Source organism: Mobula hypostoma, chromosome 12 (assembly GCF_963921235.1).
Source record: "Mobula hypostoma chromosome 12, sMobHyp1.1, whole genome shotgun sequence".
In the NCBI taxonomy this organism is placed as follows: Eukaryota; Metazoa; Chordata; class Chondrichthyes; order Myliobatiformes; family Myliobatidae; genus Mobula; species Mobula hypostoma.
The window spans coordinates 25106773-25132788 of NC_086108.1; the positions used below are offsets into that span (position 1 = coordinate 25106773).

Sequence of the window (26016 nt, forward strand, 5' to 3'; positions counted from 1 at the left end):
TCTGCATTTTCTGTTTTAATTTCACCCTGCGATGCACTGTGCTTGGAGTAGACCCAGAAGTTCTCTGCTCAGTTTAGAACGGGACTGGGAAGATAAACAACTGCAGATGCAGGAAATGTAGAATTAAACAAAAATAAATTGCTGAAGATGCTCAGCAGGTCAGGCAGTGCCTGTGAAGAGAGAAAAAGAGTTAACTTTTCAAACTGGTGACATTTCATCAGAGGAAGGACTCATGGTTCATGAGAGCAGGCATTCAGATTTTCTGATGCAGGAGTGAAATGAGGAGTGATGCTCTTCATTCCATGCAGGCAGATAGAAAGTGGGGGACAGTGGTGAAGGATGGGGGTCAGTGGTGTTGAGAGGCCCTTCAGTAAAAAGCCATGATCTCCAAGGACCAATAGGAATTCATTGACCTTATCCAAAATGCCAAGATTAAGGAATGCTTTTTTTTCAAATTCAATGCCCAGGATGATCTATGTAGCTCAGGGTCCACTCGATTCACCATACCCTAAAAATTCACCAATCACAACTTGATTTCACACTCGCTGGTACTGCTGATGCAGATATCTTGGAGAATAATATAGCATCAAATTCTGTGAGTTTCCAGAAGTTGGAGCAAGGTGGCATGCTGGAAATCTGTATCAAAAGGCTGGAGGAACTGTGAAGGTCAGAACAGATGAATGGGTCTTGGCCTGAAATGATGATAGTTTTCCTCCACAGATGTTATCTGACTTGCTGAGTTCCTCCAACCTTCTGTGTGTGTGTTACTCAAGGTAGCAATAAGAGTGGTTGTGCTGGCTCTACTGGGGAAGCTCGACTGCAGAGGACAGAGGATCTGATTAGGTTAGACTTCATAAAAAGCTGAAAGGAATGCACAGAGAAATACTTGGTGCAACAGGAATAGACAAAAATAGGAATAGGCTATTCATGCCTCTGCTACCATTCAATAACATCATGGCTGACCTCATACCTCATTTCCTAGGTTAATCCCATACCTGAAGCCTATAACACTACACTCCTTGGAAAGAGATAGGTTAATGTTACACCCAAAGGCCATCCATCAAGATCTGCAGTGCCACACATTTGCACTTGGTTCTATTCCAGCATTCAAATGCACATCTCATACTTCATACACCTCTCCAACTGTTCAGCTGGGGCTACCATATCAGACACACCTTCACTGACACTCACCTTCTGCCCCCACAGCAGAAAGTTGCTGACATTGGTAGACCATTTGACTATGCAGGAGACTGGAGTGCCCTAACTTGCCGATAGGCTCAAGTGTTTGGAAGAGAGGGTGCTGGCAATCACAGTGCAACTTACAAATATTTTCTTAAGAGTCAGCTTTATTTTCTTAGAGCCAGAATTATTTTCTTACAGCCAGCTTTGAAAACAAAAAAAAATCTGTGATATATGTCTTCTACTAACATTCTATTCTCTGTTTCCCCTTATCAATTTCTCCCTCTTTGAAATGAATGACCCTGCCAGTTTTGCACAATACCCAATCAGTCACCTCATGAGCACAAGTGGTCATGGTCCCTCAAACGGCAATGCGTAAACTTCACCTGATACCTGGGACAATTCCGTGCCATGAAAATTGTAAATGATAAGTGTCACAGGCTGGGTTGTTGGAATCAAGAGGAATCCTTAAATTGGGGTCCAACATTGAATATTCTCTGTAATTACTTCCCCAGAGAGATCACTTCTTGTAAGAAGTGCACCTCTGGTAAAAACAATTACAGTCTTTCATTTAAGATACTTTCATGACAGGAAGGAAAGGGTGTATTTCTTGTTGCACTTTTTCTATCTGTCCATGTCTATTGTTCTTACTTGACCTGAAACAGCAGTACCATTGCTGTGACTGGCAAAATTTGCAAATCATATAGTATCCTTAGCATAATATAGACACATAGAAACATAGAAAATAGGTGCAGGAGTAGGCCATTCGGCCCTTCGAGCCTGCACCGCCATTTATTATGATCATGGCTGATCATCCAACTCAGAACCCTGCCCCAGCCTTCCCTCCATACCCCCTGATCCCCGTAGCCACAAGGGCCATATCTAACTCCCTCTTAAATATAGCCAATGAACTGGCCTCAACTGTTTCCAGTGGCAGAGAATTCCACAGATTCACCACTCTCTGTGTGAAGAAGTTTTTCCTAATCTCGGTCCTAAAAGGCTTCCCCTTTATCCTCAAACTGTGACCCTTCGTTCTGGACTTCCCCAACATCGGGAACAATCTTCCTGCATCTAGCCTGTCCAATCCCTTTAGGATTTTATACGTTTCAATCAGATCCCCCCTCAATCTTCTAAATTCCAATGAGTACAAGCCCAGTTCATCCAGTCTTTCTTCATATGAAAGTCCTGCCATCCCAGGAATCAATCTGGTGAACCTTCTTTGTACTCCCTCTATGGCAAGGATGTCTTTCCTCAGATTAGGGGACCAAAACTGCACACAATACTCCAGGTGCGGTCTCACCAAGGCCTTGTACAACTGCAGTAGTACCTCCCTGCTCCTGTACTCAAATCCTCTCGCTATAAATGCCAGCATACCATTCGCCTTTTTCACCGACGGCTGTAACTGCATGCCCACTTTCAATGACTGGTGTATAATGACACCCAGGTCTCGTTGCACCTCCCCTTTTCCTAATCAGCCACCATTCAGATAATAATCTGTTTTCCTATTTTTGCCACCAAAGTGGATAACTTCACATTTATCCACATTAAATTGCATCTGCCATGATTTTGCCCACTCATCCAACCTATCCAAGTCACTCTGCATCCTCTTAGCATCCTCCTCAGAGCTAACACTGCCACCCAGCTTCGTGTCATCTGCAAATTGGAGATGCTGCATTTAATTCCCTCATCCAAGTCATTAATATATATTGTAAACAACTGGGGTCCCAGCACTGAGCCTTGCGGTACCCCACTAGTCACCGCCTGCCATTCTGAAAAGGTCCCGTTTATTCCCACTCTTTGCTTCCTGTCTGCTAACCAATTCTCTATCCGCATCAATACCTTACCCCCAATACCGTGTGCTTTAAGTTTGCACATTAATCTCCTGTGTGGGACCTTGTCAAAAGCCTTTTGAAAATCCAAATATACCACATCCACTGGCTCTCCCCTATCCACTCTACTAGTTACATCCTCAAAAAATTCTATGAGATTCGTCAGACATGATTTTCCTTTCACAAATCCATGCTGACTTTGTCCGATGATTTCACCACTTTCCAAATGTGCTGTTATCACATTTTTGATAACTGACTCCAGCAGTTTCCCCACCACCGACGTTAGGCTAACCGGTCTATAATTCCCCGGTTTCTCTCTCCCTCCTTTTTTAAAAAATGGGGTTACATTAGCCACCCTCCAATCCTCAGGAACTAGTCCAGAATCTAACGAGTTTTGAAAAATTATCACTAATGCATCCACTATTTCTTGGGCTACTTCCTTAAGCACTCTGGGATGCAGACCATCTGGCCCTGGGGATTTATCTGCCTTCAATCCCTTCAATTTACCTAACACCACTTCCCTACTAACATGTATTTCGCTCAGTTCCTCCAACTCACTGGACCCTCTGTCCCCTACTATTTCTGGAAGATTATTTATGTCCTCCTTAGTGAAGACAGAACCAAAGTAATTATTCAATTGGTCTGCCATGTCCTTGCTCCCCATAATCAATTCACCTCTTTCTGTCTGTAGGGGACCTACATTCGTCTTTACCAGTCTTTTCCTTTTTTTAACATATCTATAAAAGCTTTTACAGTCAGTTTTTATGTTCCCTGCCAGTTTTCTCTCATAATCTTCTTTCCCCTTCCTAATTAAGCCCTTTGTCCTCCTCTGCTGAACTCTGAATTTCTCCCAGTCCTCAGGTGAGCCACTTTCTCTGGCTAATTTGTATGCTTCTTCTTTGGAATTGATACTATCTCTAATTTCCCTTGTCAGCCACGGGTGCACTACCTTCCTTGATTTATTCTTTTGCCAAACTGGGATGAACAATTGTTGTAGTTCATCCATGCAATCTTTAAATGCTTGCCATTGCATATCCACCGTCAATCCTTTAAGTGTCATTTGCCAGTCTATCTTAGCTAATTCACGTCTCATACCTTCAAAGTTACCCCTCTTTAAGTTCAGAACCTGACAATACCTGTTACAAATGAGGTCCAAAGCTCTAGTAATGGGAATCCAAATACCAAAATATCCAGAATTTATCTGATTTGATGACTCCACTCTGAAATCTATTAAAATCTCAAAGAAAAAACTGACATCATTTGCTTTTCCATTTGAGTGACAGTTAATTATTTCTTTATTGAATTAGAAGTTAGCTTTACAAGCTTCATGGCAATATCTACCTATCTCGCAGAGTAATGATAAAACACAAAAAGCACTGAGTCAAAAAGGCAGTAACTGACCAATTCCTGCTTTGGCCCCTTTCCTGTTTAGTGAGATTTCTCCTAATTTGTAATCCAACTCCACATTACAACGTTTTTCATAGAGCTTTCCTTCTTAAATATCTGTCAGCTTCAGGTTCAAGATTAACCCCTAACTGATATCAACTGAGGCACCTAAAGACATGGAGAAAATGAGGGGGAATCTGGAAAAAAAGTTCAGTGTAAATGTACAGCACCATCCACTGAACATGTGAATGAGGTAACAATTTTCACTCAGAGGCTTGTAGGTCTTTGAAGCTCTTCCCCAAAGGATGATGGACGAAGTACCTTTGAATATTCTTAAATCAAAATTAGATAGATTCTCATTAAGCATGGAGAGGTGATAGGTAACCTGTGATTAAAAAAAAAGGATGCAGAGTTGTGTCTACAGTCAGATCAGTCAAGATCTTATTGATTGAAAGAGTAGGCTTAAAGGGAAGAGTGAGCAACCTGCTTTTCACTCATATGCACCTGCTATTTGTGTTAAAGAATTTGAAACACCCTTAACCCTGTACGTACAAGCATCTCTTAATTTCACTTCTAACTCTGAAATTATGATTCTTACCCTAAGACATCCAAATAGTAGAAATATTGGAAATTAAATTAGTAAACAAGCATTAGGCTGGAAACCTAAAATAAAAACATGAAAGACTAGAATGAAGTTCTGACAAAGCGTCTTCTACCTGCAACAGGAACACCGTCATTCCCTTTGATGTTCTCTGACTGCTAAGTATTTCTAGTATTATGGATAAATATATACAAAAGATTCTGCAGGTGCTGGAAATGAAGCCCAACATATACAAAATGCTGGAGGAACTCAGCACATCAGGCAGCATCTATGAAAATGAATAATCAGTCTCAACATTTTGGGCTGAGATCCTTCATCAGGACTGGAAAGGAAGGAGGAGAAAACCAGAATAAGAAGGTGAGAGCTTCCCCACCCCCCCCCCTCCAATTCCTTTCCAGTCCTGGTGAAGGGTCTTGGCCCAAAATGTTGACTGTTTATTAATTGCCATTGATGTTCCCTGACCTAGTGAGTTCCTTCAGTATTTTCTGTGTATTTCTAGTAATTCCTGTTTTTATTACAGCAGAAAATATTTCTCCCTATATAACCTTCCCTAATATCTTGAAACAATTGCTCAAGTCATCCAATAACTTTCTAACCTCTGGAAAAAAACAATGTAGTTTTTCTTTACAATGTAAGCCGTGGTCTAGTCATTTTTCTGGAAAATATTAAGGGCACATTTTACAACAGTAATATATCCTTACCATAGCTCAGTCTCAAACTGCTTGCCATTGCAACACAAGGTGTGTTGCCATCATACTAACAACTACTACAGCCTGTATTCCTTTCGACTGATTTCTGAATCTGCCTATGATATCTTAACTTACAGTTAAGATGGTGCTACATAACGTGCGCAACAGCTTCCTGTAGTCAAAAAGCTAAGAAATATGACTAAAAATATTACTAGAAATACCTTTTCTGAGGACAAACAGTGAAGGGAAGAGCAATGGTGAGGCAAGTTTGGGGGATGAATTGATGCAGATGCTCGTACAACTGGCTTGGGTGCGAGATTGGATCAGTGGGTGCCAAGTTGACTTGAAAACCTTGAGAGTGGCTTTGGGCTGGGTGACAAAATCTGGGCCTGGAGCGAGTTGCCGGGCAGCATGGGCTAGGCCCAAGGCTTTTCACAACAGTGGTGCCTGGGTCCTAGTGCGAGGAGCAATGCACTGTTTCGACAGTTTAAATACCAGGCCAGATCAGAGGCAAGTGCTGATTTCATTCGCTCTGCATGATGTTCACTCCTCTCTCTAGGGTGCTGGTGCCTTTCACTGTTCTGTCTCGGGTCAACTTAAACGCCAGCCCAGATAGACTGAATAGACGGTGTCAGTCGGGACGAGAACTGATTTCCCTCGTTCTCCGCAACATTCATCTCTGTGGTGCTGAGGCCACGAAGACTGCTCTGGCTGCCATGCACTAAGCCCGCTGATAGGATGAACTGATATGTATGGCTTTGGGCCAACTCCAGCTGCTCCAGGGTTTAAACCTGAGGACTCAGTTTTGGTTCAGAATGCTGTTGTTCACTTCAATTGTTTGCATGACATTTTTTTTTCTTTCTCTTGCACATGAGTTTTGCTCTTATATTTTTATTTTTATTCTTTCTTTTTTTTAAATTTGGTTTCTTTTGGGGTTCTTGCTTTGTGGCTACCTGTGAGCAGGGTGTTTGGACACGCACTCATTTGTACCAGCTGCCAAGGTTTAGATACCCTAACTCCCCAGGTTATGGATAGCTGGTGTAGCACCTTCAAGAATTCAGGACAGTCCCGCTAATTGGCAATAATGTTTTGGAAGCACATGAATTGAGGTTCAGTACTCAATCGTAAGCCTACTCGTGATTTTGTCTAGTGTTTGTTTTGTGCTCAGATTTTCAATACAGTTTGATCCCGTGTCTCGATCCTAGCCTCGGATAGTCCAGCATTTGTGTCCAAGCCATCCTTGTCAAGGTCGTCACAGCATGATTCAGCCAGTATGGACCCAGCGGGGAATCAGAGTATCTTGTCCACTGTGACCAGTCACAGCTAAGATATTTCCCAACAGAACCTGGAGATATACAGTCTCCAGATAGCCATTGGTCAATATTTGCATGGAGGAGGCCAGAGGTGCTTCGGAGAACCAGTTGGTCCCACTCCGGAGCCAGTACATATTCCAACTCCAGAGAGAATCGACAGTGACCCGGGTTCTTGCTGTGGCTTCCTCATCCAGTGCTCAATAGTGTTTGAGCTCCAGCTATCCTGGATCGTGGAAGATAGCCTTCAATATCCCTCCGGACCAGGAGAGCCCTGACGCGGGTCACCACGCATTGGGAACGCAGATCGGAGATTTGCTCAGACTCGGAGAAATTCATGGCTGTCATGAGAGGGGTGTTTCATCACCCCGCCGGAACTGGCTGAGCCTCATTCTGCCTGATGAAGGTTCGACAGAGGGGATGGTTAGCAGCTGACTGCGTGTTTGAATTTTGGACCTTGGCCCAGGACAGTGGTTGGAATGGAGAGGCCTTGGCCACACTATACTGCCATGGACTTCAAGATAAACTGAAGGATGCCCTCTCTTGGGAGAGCCAGCAGAGAATTTAAAGGTTCTCATCGACCAGTCTATCGGTCTCAATAGTTGTCTGGCAGAGCGTAAGTGGGACTACATCATGTGGTTGAGAAGGGATGGCATGAGCCCGGACTCAGTGCATCGTTGTTCCACCCCCAGCACGCCCCCAAACTTGGACCATGACCAGTCCGTTGCCTGCTCAAGATTCAGTTGAACCTGTGCAGATCGGTAGCACACTAGAATCTCCGCGCATGAGAGGTCCCGGTGCCAGATTCAAGGTTGTTGCTTTCACTGGGCCGAATACCTGAAGCTGCAGCCACCTGGGGGACCTGCTAAGACCATCCAGTGTCGGGTGGACTGTGATGGTAGCAGCCACTACGCTCAGCTCCACGGATTCTGGTTTCATGCTGAAGGCTGAGATTACATGGGATAAGAACCTGAGGCAGGTGATGGTTTTTGTGGATTCTGGGGCAGCGGGTAATTTTCTGGATAGAGGAACTGCCTGTCAGTTTGACATATCTGCCGCAAGAGTTGAGTCAGTCCTTTATCACAACTGTCTTGGACAGCCGCCCACTGGATTCCGGGCAGATCCAGTAACTGACTGTGGTGTTGCAGGTGAGGATAGGGGATCATGTGGAAAGCATTGTTTCTACATTACTGTCTCTCTGCTCATATCCATGATCCTCAGACACCCTTGACTGTCCCAGCATAACCCATCCATGGACTGGAGGGAGGGGAGAATCATTGCTTGGTCCTGTCATTGTAAGAGGGTTTGTTTCTGGTTTGGTGTTCTGACCCCGAGACTCTCCTGAGACCAGCAGCCAATGAAGGGACAGACCGGCTCAGGGTGACCTGGAGCCTTCAGGAAACCCTGTCCTACCAAAAGGCCTGTATGAGTCCCGACCCAGTCCAGTCAGGGGTGCACTGGAATAAGATCTCTAGCTAACCAAGGAGGTCCCCATGCAGTATGGAAATCTAGCAGCTAAGCCAACTTGCCGGGTCCTGTCTGAGGGGAAGGCTCTAAGATGAAGATCCTTGGAATTTAATCCCAGGAGCAGAAGGACCATTTGTTGCGCCTCATGTCCAGTGTCTGAGGAGATGGACGAGGATTTGGACTGTGATTTGCCTTCTGTTCTCACTACTCTCACTACTAAAGACCTCTCACTACTAAAGACTCTTGTGGACCTATGGGGGAGTCTCTGGAGTCTGCTGAAGCACCCCCACTGCTGACAGAGTCTCTGGTCATGCTTGGAGGAAGGTTCAAGGATAATTGCAGCATACGTGTCAGTAGAAATCCCTTCCATTTACGAAGATTTGGAAAAGGTCTTGGAAGTAAGGGAAATGCCTTGACTCTTCCACTGTTCTGACCCTATGACTGTGCAATAGGTCTACTGCCAGGTACGTGTCCTCCATAGGGTTGATTATACACCCTCTCAGGCCCGGAGAGAAGCACTATGGAGGAGTATATTAAGGAGACTCTTGCCTTGGGATTCATATGGCCCTCCACCTCTAAAGCCAGCGCTGGCTTCTTCTTCGTACAGTAGAAGGATGGGAGAGTGTAGCCTTGCATTCGTTATAGAGGGCTGAATCTCATAATGGTCAAGAATTGTTACCCTCTTCTACTCATGAACACTGCTTTGAGATTCTCCAAGAGGCAAGAGTACTTTTGAAGCTAGACTTGCAGAGTCAATACAAGTGGATTCGCATAACGGAGGGTGACGAGTGGAAGATGGCATTCAACGCACAACAGGGCACTATGATTATCTGATCATACTCTTCGGCCTTGTAAATGTGCCATCAGTCTTTCAAGCCTTTATGAATAGCATGTTCGGGATGCTCTCCGTAAGTACATCTTCATCCACTTGGATGACATCTTAACTTTCTCAAAGTTCATGGAGAGATGTCCTAAAGAGGCTTTTTGATCATGGACTTTACATCAAGCTGGAGAAGTCTGAATTTCACATAACCATTACAGTACTTCTTTTTTGGGCTTCTTTATCTCTAATGGCAATCTCAAGATGGACCCTAGTAAGACACAGGCTGTCGGAGGTTGGCCATAACCATCCAGTATGAAGCAAGTCCAATAACTCCTGGGATTTGCCAGATTTTATTGGAAGTTTATCAGAAATTTCAGCTTAGTGGCAATTCTGCTGACAGCAGTAACCAAGAGATTCACAGGCCCTTTTGTTTGGACTACCGAGGTGGAAGCTGATTTTACATAACAGAGCTCTGATGGCCAGTTCACGACAACCCCCATTTTGGTTGCACCTAACTTGGCACCGGACATAAAACATCATTATACAATTCACCTATTCATGCTGACAAGCCATCTGAACTGCTAGTCAATCTTAATCCAACAAGCTTCCCTTTAGACTGAAAGTTGTACACCTTACTTAGCTATTTCAGAAAGAGAAGAGGAGAAAAGCAGTTAATTCTGGGCCCACAATCTCAGCATCTTAGTTGGAAAATTACAATAGCTTACAGTTAAGGACAAAGTAACTGAACAGCATGAAATGGTAGGGTAATGATAGAGGAACTGACATGAATCCAATTTTTGAAGATGTGACCTAAGCAATGGATAATTCATAAGTAGTTTCCCAGATGTCATTTGCCTAGATCCCTCAGAAGGGATCATCAAAATACCCATGGAAATTAAGGCAATTTGTTCATCTGGCCATGAAAATTGGTTGAGAGTTGGAAGATAAAAAATTGACATAATGACCAGGTACTGAAATTAGAAGAGAGAGGCTGGTGATGTCCTAGCATGATCTGTGTTGGGGTCACAACTATTTAACATATGTTTAATGGATCACATGAAGGAAGAGAACATCACTTATTCAGTCATAGACAACAGTAAGAGATATGATGCAGGGATCCATTCCCATAATTTGTTGAAATCTTCAAGATTCAAGTACAAACATATTTCAAGTATATTTATTATCAAAGAATGTATCAATTATACAAATGTGTGTGATGAGAATCTTTGAGGAGAATGGCTTGGACCCAAATACTGGAGATTCCATGGCTAGGATTGAAACACGGTTTCAAACTGGAGTGAGAATCTGAACATAAATCAAACACTAGACAAAATCACGAGTAGGTTAATGATTGAGCACTGAACCTCAGTTCAGGTGCTCCTTAAATGCTCAATCCCTGGCACCCAAGACACTTAATGGGACTGACCTGAATATTTAAAGGAGCCATGCCAGTTATGCATACTCCAGGGAGTTAGAGAGTCTAAACCTCAGCAGCTGGTGCAGAGCGGTGCGTGTCATAACAGAACCCTCTCTCCTGTGACCGACTCCTGATGGCTCTGGCTGCTTGGAGAGACAATGATTGTAGTCAACATGAGAGCCAGATCCAAGATGTCTCTTTCAGGCACTCAGCATCTATTCTCTGACTCCAATCCTTCCTGGTCAATGAGGTATTGCTGAACACCTCAAACAGTATGCGAGTCCAAAATTCTTCACACGGTGAAAACCTGTTCCCCATCAACAAATCTAGGTGGTGGCCAGGTTGATGATGGTGGGGCTAATGGGTTGGTGTTCACAGCCTTTAACTTGGAAATGTGGGAAGTGGGATTGATCTTTAGGATTTTGGGGAGCTGCACAGTATAAGCCACCAGGTTTACTTTCCTGAGAATCCTGAAGGTCCAAAGAATTTGGGCGCCAATTTCCTGGACTCCCCTTGGAGAGGCAAATCATGAGTCAACAGCCAGACCTGTTGCCCAGGCTGCAAAACTGGTCCCTTTCTCCTCTTGCAGTTAGCGTTTTTTTTCAACCTTCTGGATAGAAGTTAACAAAAACTCCCTTGCCCTAGTCCATTTCTCCTTGCGGCATCAGACAAGATCTTCAGTTGCATGAACTCTGAACTGCTGCTCAGGGAAGAGTGGTGGGGAATGCCCAAATTGGAATTCGAAAGGAGACACCCCATGTGCTGAATGCCATAAAGTGTTGTGGGTGACTTCTGCCCACATCAAGTAGTTGCTCCAATTGTTCTGTCTTTCAAAGGCCAGGTATCTTAGGGAACATTCCATATCTTAGTTCACCCGCTCTGTCTGACCACTGGACTGTGGGTGAAACCCAAAGGAAAGGCTCAGTGTTGCCACAATCAGTTTGCAAAATGCCTTTCAGAAAAGTAATGCAAATTGCAGACCATGATCAGACACAATGTCTACCAGAAAACCATGGATCCTGAAGACCTGCTGCAGGACAATCTCAACCATGTCTGCCACAGATGGAACTCTGTCCAAAGCAAGGAATTTGCAGGTCTTCGAAAAACGATTCACAATTATCATGATAACAGTCTTCTCCTTGGAAGGAGGAAGACCCGTGACAAAGTCCATGGAGATGTGCACCCATGGTCTGCCTGGAACAGGGAGGGGGTGAAGGAGTCCTTGAGGTTGTGTGCAGGGCTCTTTGTTCGGGGCGCACATCTCAAATGCCTGCAGATATTGATGGATTGCCATTCCAGACCACCAATATCATCTCTTAATGATCTCAAGGGTCTTGGCAATCCCTAAGTGAGATGTCAATCTTGGTGCAAGTCCCCTGAAGAACCTGAGACTGGATGAACAGCCAACCCAGAGGACTGTTCCAAGGAATCTCACTTTGCAAACAAGTGTGTCATTTCCCCAAATAAATTGGCATAATTACCTCGGGGCAAAATAGTGGTAGTCTGCTTTTCCTGCTTGGATTCGTCGAACTGACGGGACAAGGCACCTGGTTTCTGATCCTCAGGTCCTAGTCAAGAGGTCAGGATGAAATTAATGGCAGCTGTCGTGAACTGGTCTTTGACAGCTCAGCTCTGCAAAAGCAGCTTCTGCCTCAGTGGTCCAAACAAAGGGACTGTGGTTGCTGCCGTCAGTAGAGCTGCCACTAAGCTGAAGTTGCTGATAAACTTTCAATAAAAGTTGGCAAATCCCAGGAATCATTGGACTTGTTTCACACTGGATGGTTATGGCCAATCTCTGACAGCCTGTGTCTTACTAAGGTCCATCTCGAGATTGACATTAGAGATAAAGAAGCCCAAAAAACAAATAATGGTTATGTGAAATTCAGACTTCTCCAGCTTGATGTAAAGTCCATGATCAAGAAGCCTCTTTAGGACATCTCTAGTGAGCAACATGTTTCTCCATGAACTTAGAGAAAATTAAGATGTCATCCAAGTAGATGAAGGTGTACTTATAGAGAACATCCCGGAGCATGTCATTTATGAAAGCCTGGAAAACTGAGGGCACATTCTCAAGGCTGAATGGCATGACCAGATAATCATAGTGCCCTGTTGGTGTGTTGAATGCCGTCTTCCACTCATCAACCTCCTTCTTGCAAATCCATTGTATTGAGTCTGCAAGTCCAGCTTTGAAAATACTCTCAAGCAACACACATCAAAGTTGCTGGTGAACGCAGCAGGCCAGTTAGCATCTCTAGGAAGAGGTACAGTCGACGTTTCAGGCCGAGACCCTTCGTCAGGGCTAATCCTTCTTTCAGTTTGATGTGTGTTGCTTGAATTTCCAGCATCTGCAGACTTCCTCGTGTTTGCATTTTGAAAATACTCTTGCCCCTTGGAGAATCTCAAAAGCAATATTTTGTATTTATAATTAATTTAGATCACTCTGTAGAGATCTGTTTTCACTTTGACACTATAGAGTCTTTTTACATTGATCAGTGTCATAAAAGCCAAATTAAATCCATTGTGATCCAATGTTGTAAAACAATAAAATATGAAAACTTCGAAGGGGGAGGGTGAACACATTTTATAGTCACTGTATATAATATACATATATAACAACAAATTTCACAACATATGTCAGTGATATTTAAACCAATTCTGATTCTGAAATGCTACAAAATTTCTATGGCCCATTTTCTGAGCATCTATGTAAAAACACTGCTATATATACAAAGTTAGTAATATTTTCCCCTTTAATTATAAATCATCAATTCCTCACAAAGAACAAAAACATTTATCTCTCTTCATATAAAATGCAGGCATTACATATCATGTAGCTATATCGTTCCCTCACAATCCATCTTCTTCTGTTACCCAATCTTCATTTTTTCCTCACAAGATATCACCCATTCCCTTTGTCAGTTTTTGACTGCAAAACATAAGCATTCTTGTATTCTCAGAGCTACAAACTTATGCAATACATGTGCAGAAGGCACAAGACTATGAATGCATTAGAGATATTGAAAGTGGATGGAGGGATATTCGGACAACAACCAAAATGAGTCCAGTTCCAGAACCAATGCAAAATCCTTACACCCTCACCACTGACACCACACCTTCCCACAAAGTTGGGCAATCTATTTGCCAATCTATCTTCCACCTTTTTTTACCTTCTTTAATGATCAGTTCACTGACCAAGCTAATGATCATCCCCCTGAAATGTGCTTCTTTGATTCAAAAATTGTTTGTTACACTTTTCTAACTAAAGGTATTTTAGTAGTGCTGTGCATCTCAACAGAGAAGACAATACTGAAATAAGAAGATAACAGCTAAGAAGGCAGATAAATCCCCAGGGCCAGATGGTCTGCATCCTAGAGTGCTTAAGGAAGTAGCCCAAGAAATAGTGGATGCATTAGTGATAATTTTTCAAAACTCGTTAGATTCTGGACTAGTTCCTGAGGATTGGAGGGTGGCTAATGTAACCCCACTTTTTAAAAAAGGAGGGAGAGAGAAACCGGGGAATTATAGACCGGTTAGCCTAACGTTGGTGGTGGGGAAACTGCTGGAGTCAGTTATCAAGGATGTGATAACAGCACATTTGGAAAGCGGTGAAATGATCGAACAAAGTCAGCATGGATTTGTGAAAGGAAAATCATGTCTGAGGAATCTCATAGAATTTTTTGAGGATGTAACTAGTAGAGTGGATAGGGGAGAACCAGTGGATGTGGTAGTGGATGTTCAAAAGGCTTTTGACAAGGTCCCACACAGGAGATTAGTGTGCAAACTTAAAGCACACGGTATTGGGGGTAAGGTATTGGTGTGGGTGGAGAATTGGTTAGCAGACAGGAAGCAAAGAGTGGGAATAAATGGGACCTTTTCAGAATGGCAGGCGGTGACTAGTGGGGTACCGCAAGGCTCAGTGCTGGGACCCCAGTTGTTTACAATATATATTAATGACTTGGATGAGGGAATTAAATGCAGCATCTCCAAGTTTACGGATGACACGAAGCTGAGTGGCAGTGTTAGCAGTGAGGAGGATGCTAAGAGGATGCAGGGTGACTTGTTTCTATGTTTCTATGATCCATATGGCCCTTTGAGCCTGCTTGTCTGTTCAGTGAGATCATGTCTGACCTGATCTATAGGCTCAACATTATTTTTCTGCTCACTTATCCCTAAAAATCTCTCCTACTACCCAGACATCTGGCTGCCATTGCTGTAGCAGATTAACATACAGATACTATCAAATAGCTAGTATCCTGGGCCACATGGCATTGGACTTGACCTGCTGCTTGGACTTGTTAAAATTGTCATTTCCATTTTTTCCTTTGCTCCCTATGTAAAAAACGTTAAAAAAAAAGTAATATCTCCTCTTGTTCATTCCTGGTCACCTTAGATTTCTTGTTTAGCTGAGGAATTATTTTTAATTGAGCCAAGTTCACTTTCATGAGAATGTTTGGAGGAAGATAATTTCATTTGGGAATGACAAATGTCTTGACACGTGGCATTTATATTGCATACATTTTTCATTTCTATAATATTTAAACCTAAAGGCACAGAATTCTTCAACCCTATGTGTTATTCATCAATAAAAGCTCCACAGCATTTCACAATTGAGCTGTTCAAGCATTCTTCCAGTCAAATTAGAACATAGAAAGATGTAAATATATTTCCAAGTCAGTGGCAGATATAACCACAAATCCTGTAACTATATTATCCCTGTTACAAAATTTATCAACATTTCTCTTTTATTGTTCTAACTTTGAATAGAATTTTAGCTGGTGCAGAATGGATCACGTTTCTCAATAATACATATGTGCCAAACATTCAATGTCAAACACAAAATTAATGTGGGGACAATATTCAAGAAAACATAGTGCATCAACAGGGGTATTTTTTTTAATTCATTCAAGTTAAACCAAGATTATATTCCAATGTCACTTTTATGTATTTACGTATCAGTCAGGGCTAGCAGTTTGAAAAGACTGGAAATTTAATTTGCAGTAGAATGTAAAAATAAACTAAAGCATAATTCTAAGCTCGCCTCTAAAAGCCACCCAGTGTAGGTGATGGGCATCTAGAATAAAACACAAGCTGTAGGAAGTATCGGGGAAGTGAGGAAAAACAGTAAACTTTGGATGGTTCTGATATGGAATTCACAGTATGTGAGGGTAACATAAGCAGAATCAATCAGTGCTTTCTAGGGAATCAGCTGGGCATAAGTAAAAATAACTCACAGGGCAACAAGGAAAGAGGGGTCAGAGGATTTGATGGGGTGTCCTGGAGGAAGTCAGCTGTGATTCAACGGGCTGAATGTCCTCTTACCTTGTCATAAAGGTTTTAACGTTTTATGAAAACAACTTCTCCAAATGAATTGCATTTGCTAATTTGGTCTTCATTTTGAACCCTAATTAAAAATAATGGCACAAAATGAAAACTAATTTGTGGTAAACATTTGTTACTGCAGGAGTGGGGTGGGAATAGGTTGGGTTGGCAAGTGTAAAGATTCATACTAATTGCCATGTGTAAAGGATAGCCATTCTCTTTTCTATTATTTTGGATCTTCTAGCTAAGAACTAAGGCTTAACAGGTCAAGAAGATATTTTCCAGATTTTTTTTTCCGCAGTTTGCTTGGGTGTTAACTTTTTCTTCCACATGTCTGTGAAAATCTCATAGCTACACAAGGATAGGAACTGCCTATGTTTCAATGCACTGGGCATCGTAATTATACAGGGCGGGTTTAATAAAACAGCCGTTCTTTTCCTATTCATCATTTCTGTTTGTAATGTGCTGACTAAACTTCAACAAACAGAAAATCCTAATTAAATTTTCACACTGATTTTAATATGCTCCATTAACTGCACTAGTGGCTCTACTGCTTCTGTAACTTACAATTGCAAGGTCTGGACCTATGCAATGCTTGACAACCAATCTCACAATATCACTGATGAGCTCTTCCTTTATTAGAGAGGCTGTGATACTGTTTCACAGCTACTATGATGCCTAGTCGCTTTCCCTGGATTGGAAGGGTTGAGAGCGATAGACAGAGTGGATGGTAAGAATCTTTTCCCCATGATAGGTTTGACTATAACTTGAGGATATATGTGAGAGTTAGAAGCTTTATGGGATATCCAAGCATGACTTTTTTTCAGAGTTGTTGGAATCTGGAACCCTTCCATTGAGGAGGTGGTGGAGGCAGGGACTCCCACTAAATTTAAATATCTAGGGAAGGACTTCAGTTGCCAAGACACAGAATTAAAATATTAACACGAAAGGTCTGCTAACACCTTGAGCAGCACACACAAAATACTGGAGAAACTCAGCAAATCATGCACACATGGAGGGGAATAAACAGTCGATATTCTGGGTCCAGACCCTTCATGGGGACCCTTGAAGGCTTTCAGTCTGAACATTGACTATTATTCCTTCCCTCCTCCACCCCCCCGCCCCCACATAGATGCTGCCTGACTTGTTGAGTTCTTTCGGCATAGAAGGCAACTATGCATAGTTAGCAACACAGCATGGAAATCTGTTGTTTGAAGTCTGCTTAGATGCACACAGTAAAGACAACATCCATGTTCCTACAAAAACTTTAAGATTGTTATTAACATTTCTGATCATTAGTTTCCCTGAGTATAACCAATGCTGATAATTAATTCACCTGAAAAACATTAATGTTTTTTTTTCCCAAAGTAAAGAACAAAATATGAGAAGCAGCAAACCACTTAGCACTTCAAGCCTGAACTGCCACTCAATATGGTCATGGCAAATCTGTCTCAGGCTTCATCTCCACAGGGCCTTTTCATTGTAGCACTCATATATTCTATTTGTTAAAAAATTATTTCTCACTTCTTTAAAAAACTGATCTGGCTTCCACAACATAAAGTCAAATTCTGCCTCTACAAGTGCAGCGCTGTCTTATTGTTCAAGTTTGAAATAGGTATTTGGGCACTTCAGAGGGCTGCCAATACCCTCTGAAGTGCCCAAATATCTATCCCTGGACCCCTAGCGCCCAGGCCATGCTCTCTTCTCACTGCTGCCATCAGGAAGGTGGTACAGGAGCATCAAGACTCACACCACCAGGTTCAAGAACAGTTACTACCCCTCAACCATCGGGCTCTTGAACCAAAAGAGATAAATTTACTCAAATTCACTTCCCCATTATTGAAATGTTCCCACAACCAATGGGTTCAATTTCAAAAACCCTTTAACCTCATGTTCTCGATATTTGTTGTGTTTTTATTTATTATTGTTCTTTCTTTCTGTTTGTATTTGCATAGTTTGTTGTCTTCTGAACTCTGGTTGAATGCCTAAGATGGGCAGTCATTCATTGATTCTGTAATGGTTATTATTCTATGGATTTATTGAGTATGCCCACAAGAAGCAGCATCTGAGGTTTCTAAATAATAAGACCATATGATGTAGGAGCAGAATTAGGCCATGTGGCCCATTGAGTCTGCTCCAGCTTTTCATCATGGCTGATCCAATTTTCCTCTCAGCCTCAAACCTGCTTTCCCCCTATATCCCTTCATAGTCATAGTCATAGTTGTACTTTATTAATCCCGGGGGAAATTGGTTTTCGTTACAGTTGCTCCATAAATAATAAATAGTAATAGAACCATAAATAGTTAAATAGTGATATGTAAATTATGCCTGTAAATTATGAAATAAGTCCAGGACCAGCCTATTGGCTCAGGATGTCTGACCCTCCAAGGGAGGAGTTGTAAAGTTTGATGGCCACAGGCAGGAATGACTTCCTATGATGCTCTGTTTTGCATCTCGGTGGAATGAGTCTCTGGCTGAATGTACTCCTGTGCCCACCCAGTACATTATGTAGTGGATGGGAGACATTGACCAAGATGGCATGCAACTTAGACAGCATCCTCTTTTCAGACACCACCGTCAGAGAGTCCAGTTCCATCCCCACAACATCACTGGCCTTACGAATGAGTTTGTTGATTCTGTTGGTGTCTGCCACCTTCAGCCTGCTGCCCCAGCACACAACAGCAAACATGATAGCACTGACCACCACAGACTCGTAGAACATCCTCAGCGTCGTCCGGCAGATGTTAAAGGACCTCAGTCTCCTCAGGAAATGCCCTGACTTATCAACAATCTATCAACCTCTGCCTTAAATATATATATAAAGACTTGTCCTCCACACTGCCTGTGATAAAGAATTTAACAGATTCACCATTCTCTGGCTAACAAAACTCCTCCTCATCTTTGTTCTAAAAGGATGCCCCTCTATTCTGAGGCTGTGTCCTCTGGTCTTAGACTCGTCCACCACAGGAAACGTCTTCTTTACTTCCACTCTATAAAGGCTTTTCACCATTCAATGGGTTTCAATTCGGTCACCCCTCATTCTTGTGAAGTCAAGTGAACACAGGCCCAGAGTCATCAAACACTTCAGATGACAAGCCATTCAATCCTGGAATCATTTTTGTGAACCCTCTTTGAACCCTCTCCAGTTTCAGCACACTCTTTCTAAGATAAGGTGCCCAAAACTGCTCACAATACTCCAGGTGAGGCCTCACCAGTGCTTTATAAAGTCTGCAAATTACATCTTCACTTTTATATTATTGAAATGAATGCTAACATTGCCTTTGTCTTCCTCACCTCAGACACAACCTGCAAATGAACATTTAGAGAATCCTGCACAGGGGCTCTCAAGTCCTCATGCACCTTCGTTTCTGATATTTTCTCTCAATTTACTCTCCCTCACTTCTTCTACCAAAGTGCATGACCATGCACTTCCTGACATGCTTTTCCTTTAGCCATTTCTCTGCCCATTCTCCTAATCTGTCTAAGTCCTTCTGTGGCGTTTCCACTTCCTCAAAACCACCTGCCCTTCCACCTATATTCATATTGTCTGCAAACTTTGCAACAAAGCTAGCAATTCACCATCTAAGTAACTGACATATAATGTAAAAAGAATCGTTCCCCACATAGATCCCTGCGGTACATCACTAATCTCCAGCAGCCAACCAGAAAAAGCTCTCTTTATTCCTATTCCTTGCCTCCTGCCAATCAGCTACTGCTTTATCCATGCTAGAATTTTTGCTGTAATACCATGGGCTCATAGCTTGGTAAGCAGCCTGATGCATGGTACTTCAGAAAATCCAAGCACACAGCATCAATTGATTATCCTTTGTCTATGCTGCTTGTTATTTCTTCAAAAAATTCCAACAGATTTGTCAGGCAAGACTATGCCTATGGCCTAATTTATGATGTACCCAGACTATGGCCTCCAGGTAACTTCAGACCTCATCCTTAATAATCGACTCCAACATCTTTGGAACCACTGATGCCAGAATAACTGGCCTATATCTTCCTTTCTTCTTCCTCTCTCCCTTCTTGGAGAGTTGAGTAACATCTCCATTTTTCCTGTTTTCCGGGACCATTCCAGTATATGGTGATAATAAATTTACTATGAACTTTGAAAAGTGAACTTGAGCTAATAATAAACCAAATCAAAGATCAGTCTCGACATTAGATAAATTGGGTTTCGTTACAGCTGCATCAACCAAGAACAGAGTACAAACATAGCAATACAAAATCACAAACAATCAAATAATAATATGTAAACCATGACGCTCAGGGCTGCATCCAGGTGGAATAAGTCTCTGGCTGAATGTACTCCTGTGCCCAGTGGTGTAAATGATGTTACACGCCGTCGTCGGGTTGGCAGAGGGAGGGATGTACACAGCAACCACAATTGCACGTGAGATTTCCCTTGGCAAATAATATGGACGGAGTCCAACAGCAAAAAGTTCAATATCCAGGCTACAAACACATTCCTTGACTGTAATATGGCCAGGATTGCACCATCTGTTGTTAACTTGCACAGCAAGCCCCCCTCCTTTACGCTTACCACTCTCAGTACACTTCCGGTCAGCCCGAATGGTCTGGAAGCCCTTTATGGAAACGTTTGGTCGGGTATGTCCTCGTGCAGTCCCGTTTCGGTAAAACACATAACACTGCTCTCCCGAAATGTTCTCTGACTCCTAGCTAGCGCCATCAACTCGTCCATTTTATTACCCAGCGATCTCAGATTGCCCATAGAGAGAGAGGGGCGACATGGCTTATAACTCCTCTTCTCCAAAAGTCTCTGTTGTCTCGACCCGGTCCTCTTCCCTCGCCTTTTTGATCCCCCTCTGCATCCTCTGTGTGTTTTCCTCCAGATTTCAGCAGGGGTGTCTGCCGCAATGTCCGCTAAGCCGGCGGGCATAAGCACAATCAGCTGGTCCCTGGAATAAACAATGCGACCTACTGCTGCCCCGCTAATGAGACTTGTCCGAATGTAACTATTTCCAGCGCTAAAAACGCAAATAAAACACTCTCCACCAGCATGTTAGAGAGGATGCAGCTTCACTATTGAAAATGGTGCTGCAGGCAGAATTAGCTGTATTCCTTCCATTTTCTCCTGTTTGTGATGACGGTGAGGAGGATTTTGCAAGGTTGATTTGGTAGGAACGGTTCTGCTCATCTAAGCTTAGTCTGCCTAGTTTCAGACTTAGAAACTAAAGAAGCCATTCAAGTTTCAGCATATAACAATGGAACGAGAGTCACACAGAGACCAGACCAAGTACACGCCATTGATTTCTTTCATTGTTAAGAAGAAGATTTTACTGCAATTCAGGAATTTCATCATCAACTGCACTGATACCAGAATATTGTTCTCTTGAATTTTACATGATTAAGTTCGTTGAATTTAAATTTTCCAGCTGCTACATTCTGTTTTGAACTCTTGTCCATCCTCATTAATGTAGACCATTAGATTACAAACCTTTATGTATTCCACTCGGGATTTCCTGAGCCAGAGAACATTACACAATCAAAACCTTATCCTTAGAAAATTATTTACATACACCCAGGACCTCTGGATGTTTAGTCCTACCTCTACCATTGCTAACGGCACTGCAGCTGAGTTAAAATGAGTTAGTATACGTATATAAGAGGATTAAAGTCCCCACCTAATTCCTTTGATCCTCCTGAATTTTGTGCCGGATTAAAAGGAGACCTGATTCAAAAACATTGCTTCAAAACAACAAGAAATATATATTGCTAAAAAAACAACATTTTCTCATGACCTGAACTGCATTCAATATCATATACAGTGATCTGAACTTGGTTGTGTAAGGTGGTTTAATTTTTTTTAATATTATGATTCTCTATTTATGGTTTAATGATGGTAAAAATATAATTCATATTTGTATTCAGTGTAGAATACTGTTATTCTATTAATGCAGATACATTTTAGCTAATATTTTCAAATGAATTCTGTTGTTATGCTCGCTTACCTTTTTATGTGTCAATCAGTTTTACTGTGATTACTAATTGTTATCCCAGATTTCGATTCATTAATATATATGCTCATAAAATTCAGTTACATTGCTGTAGCTCAACCAAATGATTAAACCTCAGTGTGATTCAGTTCAATAGCATTATGACCATGATTGAGACAAAGCTATGGAGAAACATCAGAAGCTCCAGCAATGGTGTCCATGTGTTTTCTGCTCTTGCTTGACCTTTACCATAAGTACCTGTTATAGTTAAACAAAGAACAGTGACCTTAAATCACTTCTATGCAAGCCTTTCTAGTATGAATTGCGCAAGGGAGCATTGAAACAACAAATGCTCCTGCGGCTTCAATAAATAATTTATTAAGTAAAATATTACCAAAAGGAGATTTTAAAGAGCTTCAAGAAGCAAGTCAAAGGGATAATAGGAGACTGACTTATAAAAAGAAATAAAACTAACCAAGTTTAGGGTAACATCTGTAATAATATTCTGACAACCTTCTTGCTTGGTTTCTACAGAGACTAAATTATAGTAAAATAGGTCTGATCCCTCGTGATATTATCTCTGATATTATCTGATGAATGTTAATAATTGTACTTTAAGTATATCAAAATTAGTTGAACCTTAGGTCCACTCAACATTTAATTATTTTGTCCACTGGTTGATTGTGTCACAAAGACCTCAGTTTCAATGCTCAGTGTAACCTGAATTAATTACTGCCTGGGGTGTAGGTGGAAAAATGCAGCAGCAAATCAGTTACAACATTATGCAAAAAAAATTAACATACTTTGCATTTATTCAGCTTCTTATCCTGCTCTCAGAATGCCCTAAAGCATTTAAAAAATGAATTACTTTTAAAGTTGTTATTGTTAAGTGGTAAAATACCATAACCAATTTTATGCACAAGAAGCAGTAAATGAAATCAATCAACAGTTAACCTTTCTTATCGTGGAACTGGTTGACTGAAGGTTATTAACCAGGATGCACAAAGAAATTCCCTTTACATTTGTTTAGACCTCTTATCTGAAAACTGGCACAGCTGACAATGTAGTAATACATTCAACATTAGGTGAGAGTTTAGGTACAAATCTTAAACCATAAAGTACTCCACAGTCCTCTGCCCGAGAATACAACTAACTGAACTGATGATTCATAACAAGGGTGTTTTTTTTTGTTTGTTGAAGGGAAATTATTGTTCTCTAAGGATATTGTTGCCCAGGACAATATCATTGATGCAAGCATCTTCACCTGCTTCATCAGTAATCTTTTCTCTGTTGTTGATGTGGGGCAGGATGATGACAGGTTATGATCTTCTGTTCTATTCACAAATTGTGAGTATGGAGCAGTCCAATTCAATCCACCGCAGAACCTATCATTATTGCAATGCACAAAGGCAGATAATACCATTGGAAATTGTCCTCCAGACCACACACCATCCTGACTTGGAAATGTGCTGCTATTCTTTCATAATCTCAGTCAAAGTTCTTCAGTTCCCTCCCTACCAGCGCTGGGGGTGTACCCACACTTTCAGAACTGCAGTGATTGAAGAAGACAGCTCAAAGGCAGGTAGGGATGGGAAGTTAAAAGCAACACACATAAAATACTGGAGGAACTCAGCAGGTCAGCCAGCATCTATGGAAATGAGTAAACAGTGGACATTTCAGGCCAGGACCCTTCTTCAGGGCTAAATAAATTAAATTCCAGTATCTGCAGATTTCCTCGTGTTTGCGAAATTAAACATAGTCTCAGTCCGGAGAATTCCATATCCAATTCATCAAAAAATACCTGTAATAACTACAAGACACCAAGCATCAATAAGGTAGTGCAGTAGTCCCTTCTACTGATGTTGGCATCAATATCATGTGTTACCAATGATGAGACATCATTGGGTCAGACTTAGATCAGAAGCTATTTCCTCTACAATGGATATACCATTACTGACCACTCAAGTGTTTCTCTGTCATTTAGAAGGCTCAAGTCAAAAGTACTTTCACTTTGCCTGATAACTACAGCTGTTCCAGCACTTAATTCAACACAATACAGGGTGAATACCTTCTTCTTCAGTCCTTTACCTTTTCCACCTGTTACCTCCCAGCTTTTCACTATCTCCCCTCCCTTCCACCCACCAACATTTCCCCTCACCTGGCTTCACCTGTCACCTGCCACCACAGACTCGTAAAACATCCTCAGCATCGTCCGGCAGATGTTAAAGGACCTCAGTCTCCTCAGGAAATAGAGACGGCTCTGACCCTTCTTGTAGACAGCCTCAGTGTTCTTTGACCAGTCCAGTTTATTGTCAATTCATATCCCCAGGTATTTGTAATCCTCCACCATGTCCACACTGACCCCCTGGATGGAAACGGGGGTCACCGGTACCTTAGCTCTCCTCAGGTCTACCACCAGCTCCTTAGACTTTTTCACATTAAGCTGCAGATAATTCTGCTCACACCATGTGACAAAGTTTCCTACCGTAGCCCTGTACTCAGCCTCATCTCCCTTGCTGATGCATCCAACTATGGCAGAGTCATCCGAAAACTTTCACCATTCCCTTAGAGTTAAGGATGTCTTGCATCTGCCCCAGTTTTGTAGGTCCTTGGGTGACTGATGAGATCAATATGGAAAATACAGACACTTCAATCTATGGGAAAGATTGTGCCTGATGATGCAGCCAAATGGGCACCTTGTGAAGTGGAGTGATCCTCCTGCCATTGGTACTCCCAAAGCTCAGACTTCAGGCTGAATGCTCCTCCATTTCATGGCCCCTCATCACAGGCAAAAATACAAAATTTATTCAGACTCTCACTATAGCCAACTTAATCAACTCCTCTCTGTTCATAATATAAATAAAATCCCAATTCTTCCAAAATTCTTCAGCACGGACTGGAAGGGCCTGTTGCCATGCTGTAATTGTTGTATGGTGTTATATGTTATATAATAAAAATTTCACCATGACAATCATAATCTACCTTTTACTGCTGCTGATTTCACTATAATAAAGATGGTTAACACTTCACTGATGTCAATCCACCGATTCCTTTCAATCCCACCACTGCCAGGGTGGTCATGGTCCATCTTTGGCACAAACAACATCTCATTTATACATTCATAGACATCCTTTAAACTCTGAAAATAAAGAATGCTTTCAGATTATTTGATTCCCTAAGCTTCAGGAAAAGAGAGTTTCTATTCTCTAATCTCTCTGTGGAAACAGACTGCTCCATTCCAGAGAAGTTTCTTTTGTTTGCCAAATTACAAGAGATCTCTGGTATTCCATGTTGATTTCTATAATTGGAGTGAGGGCATGAAAATTGATGTACAAAGTGACATTTTATTGACACCATTATAGTCAGCATCTCAGTGCTGCCAAGATAATCAATACCTCACTTTGACCAGTAGAATCTACTTTCTTATTATTAGACATAGCGTCATAGATTACAGACTCAGGCCCTTCATTTCTCCATGCCCATGCTGAGCATCAAGTCTAATCTATACTAAGACCACATACAGCATTTGGTCCATAGCCTTATACACATTGGTAATATAAACACTCTTCTAGGTACTGTTTAAATACTGTGAAAGTATCCACCTTAACATCTACTAGGGCAGCACTTCCCAGGTTTTAGATGAAAAAGTTATTACTGAGATTCCTTCTGAACAGGTTGACCCTAAACCTAAATCCTCTAGTTTTGGATACCACTACTGTGGGGAGAAGTTTCCTCCTATCTATGCCCTTCATAACTCTGTATACAATTGTCGGGTCCATATTTCAAACATTTCAGCCAGCCAATGTATTTTGTTATTGCTATATTCTAAGTCTTTAAGGTTTCCAAACTTGGGTTCTCAATACCTAGCCTTAAAACATTCTTATTAGTGAATGTTCTCTCCTAATACCTATTGGCTTGAGATCAACATTCAGTTTTATTCATGAGCTATGAATACTGATCCAATATAATTGGTGATAATTAGCTACAGCCTACTCCCAACTGCCGGGAAAGAAATGGAAGAAGTTTTAAAAAA

General features: G+C 41.8%; 1 protein-coding gene across 1 annotated transcript in view; it reads right to left on the reverse strand.

Annotated features, from left to right (window-relative positions):
* Window positions 1–26016, reverse strand: part of astn1 (astrotactin 1) — a 2838691-nt gene that overhangs the window by 1537782 nt on the left and 1274893 nt on the right. The window lies entirely within an intron of this gene.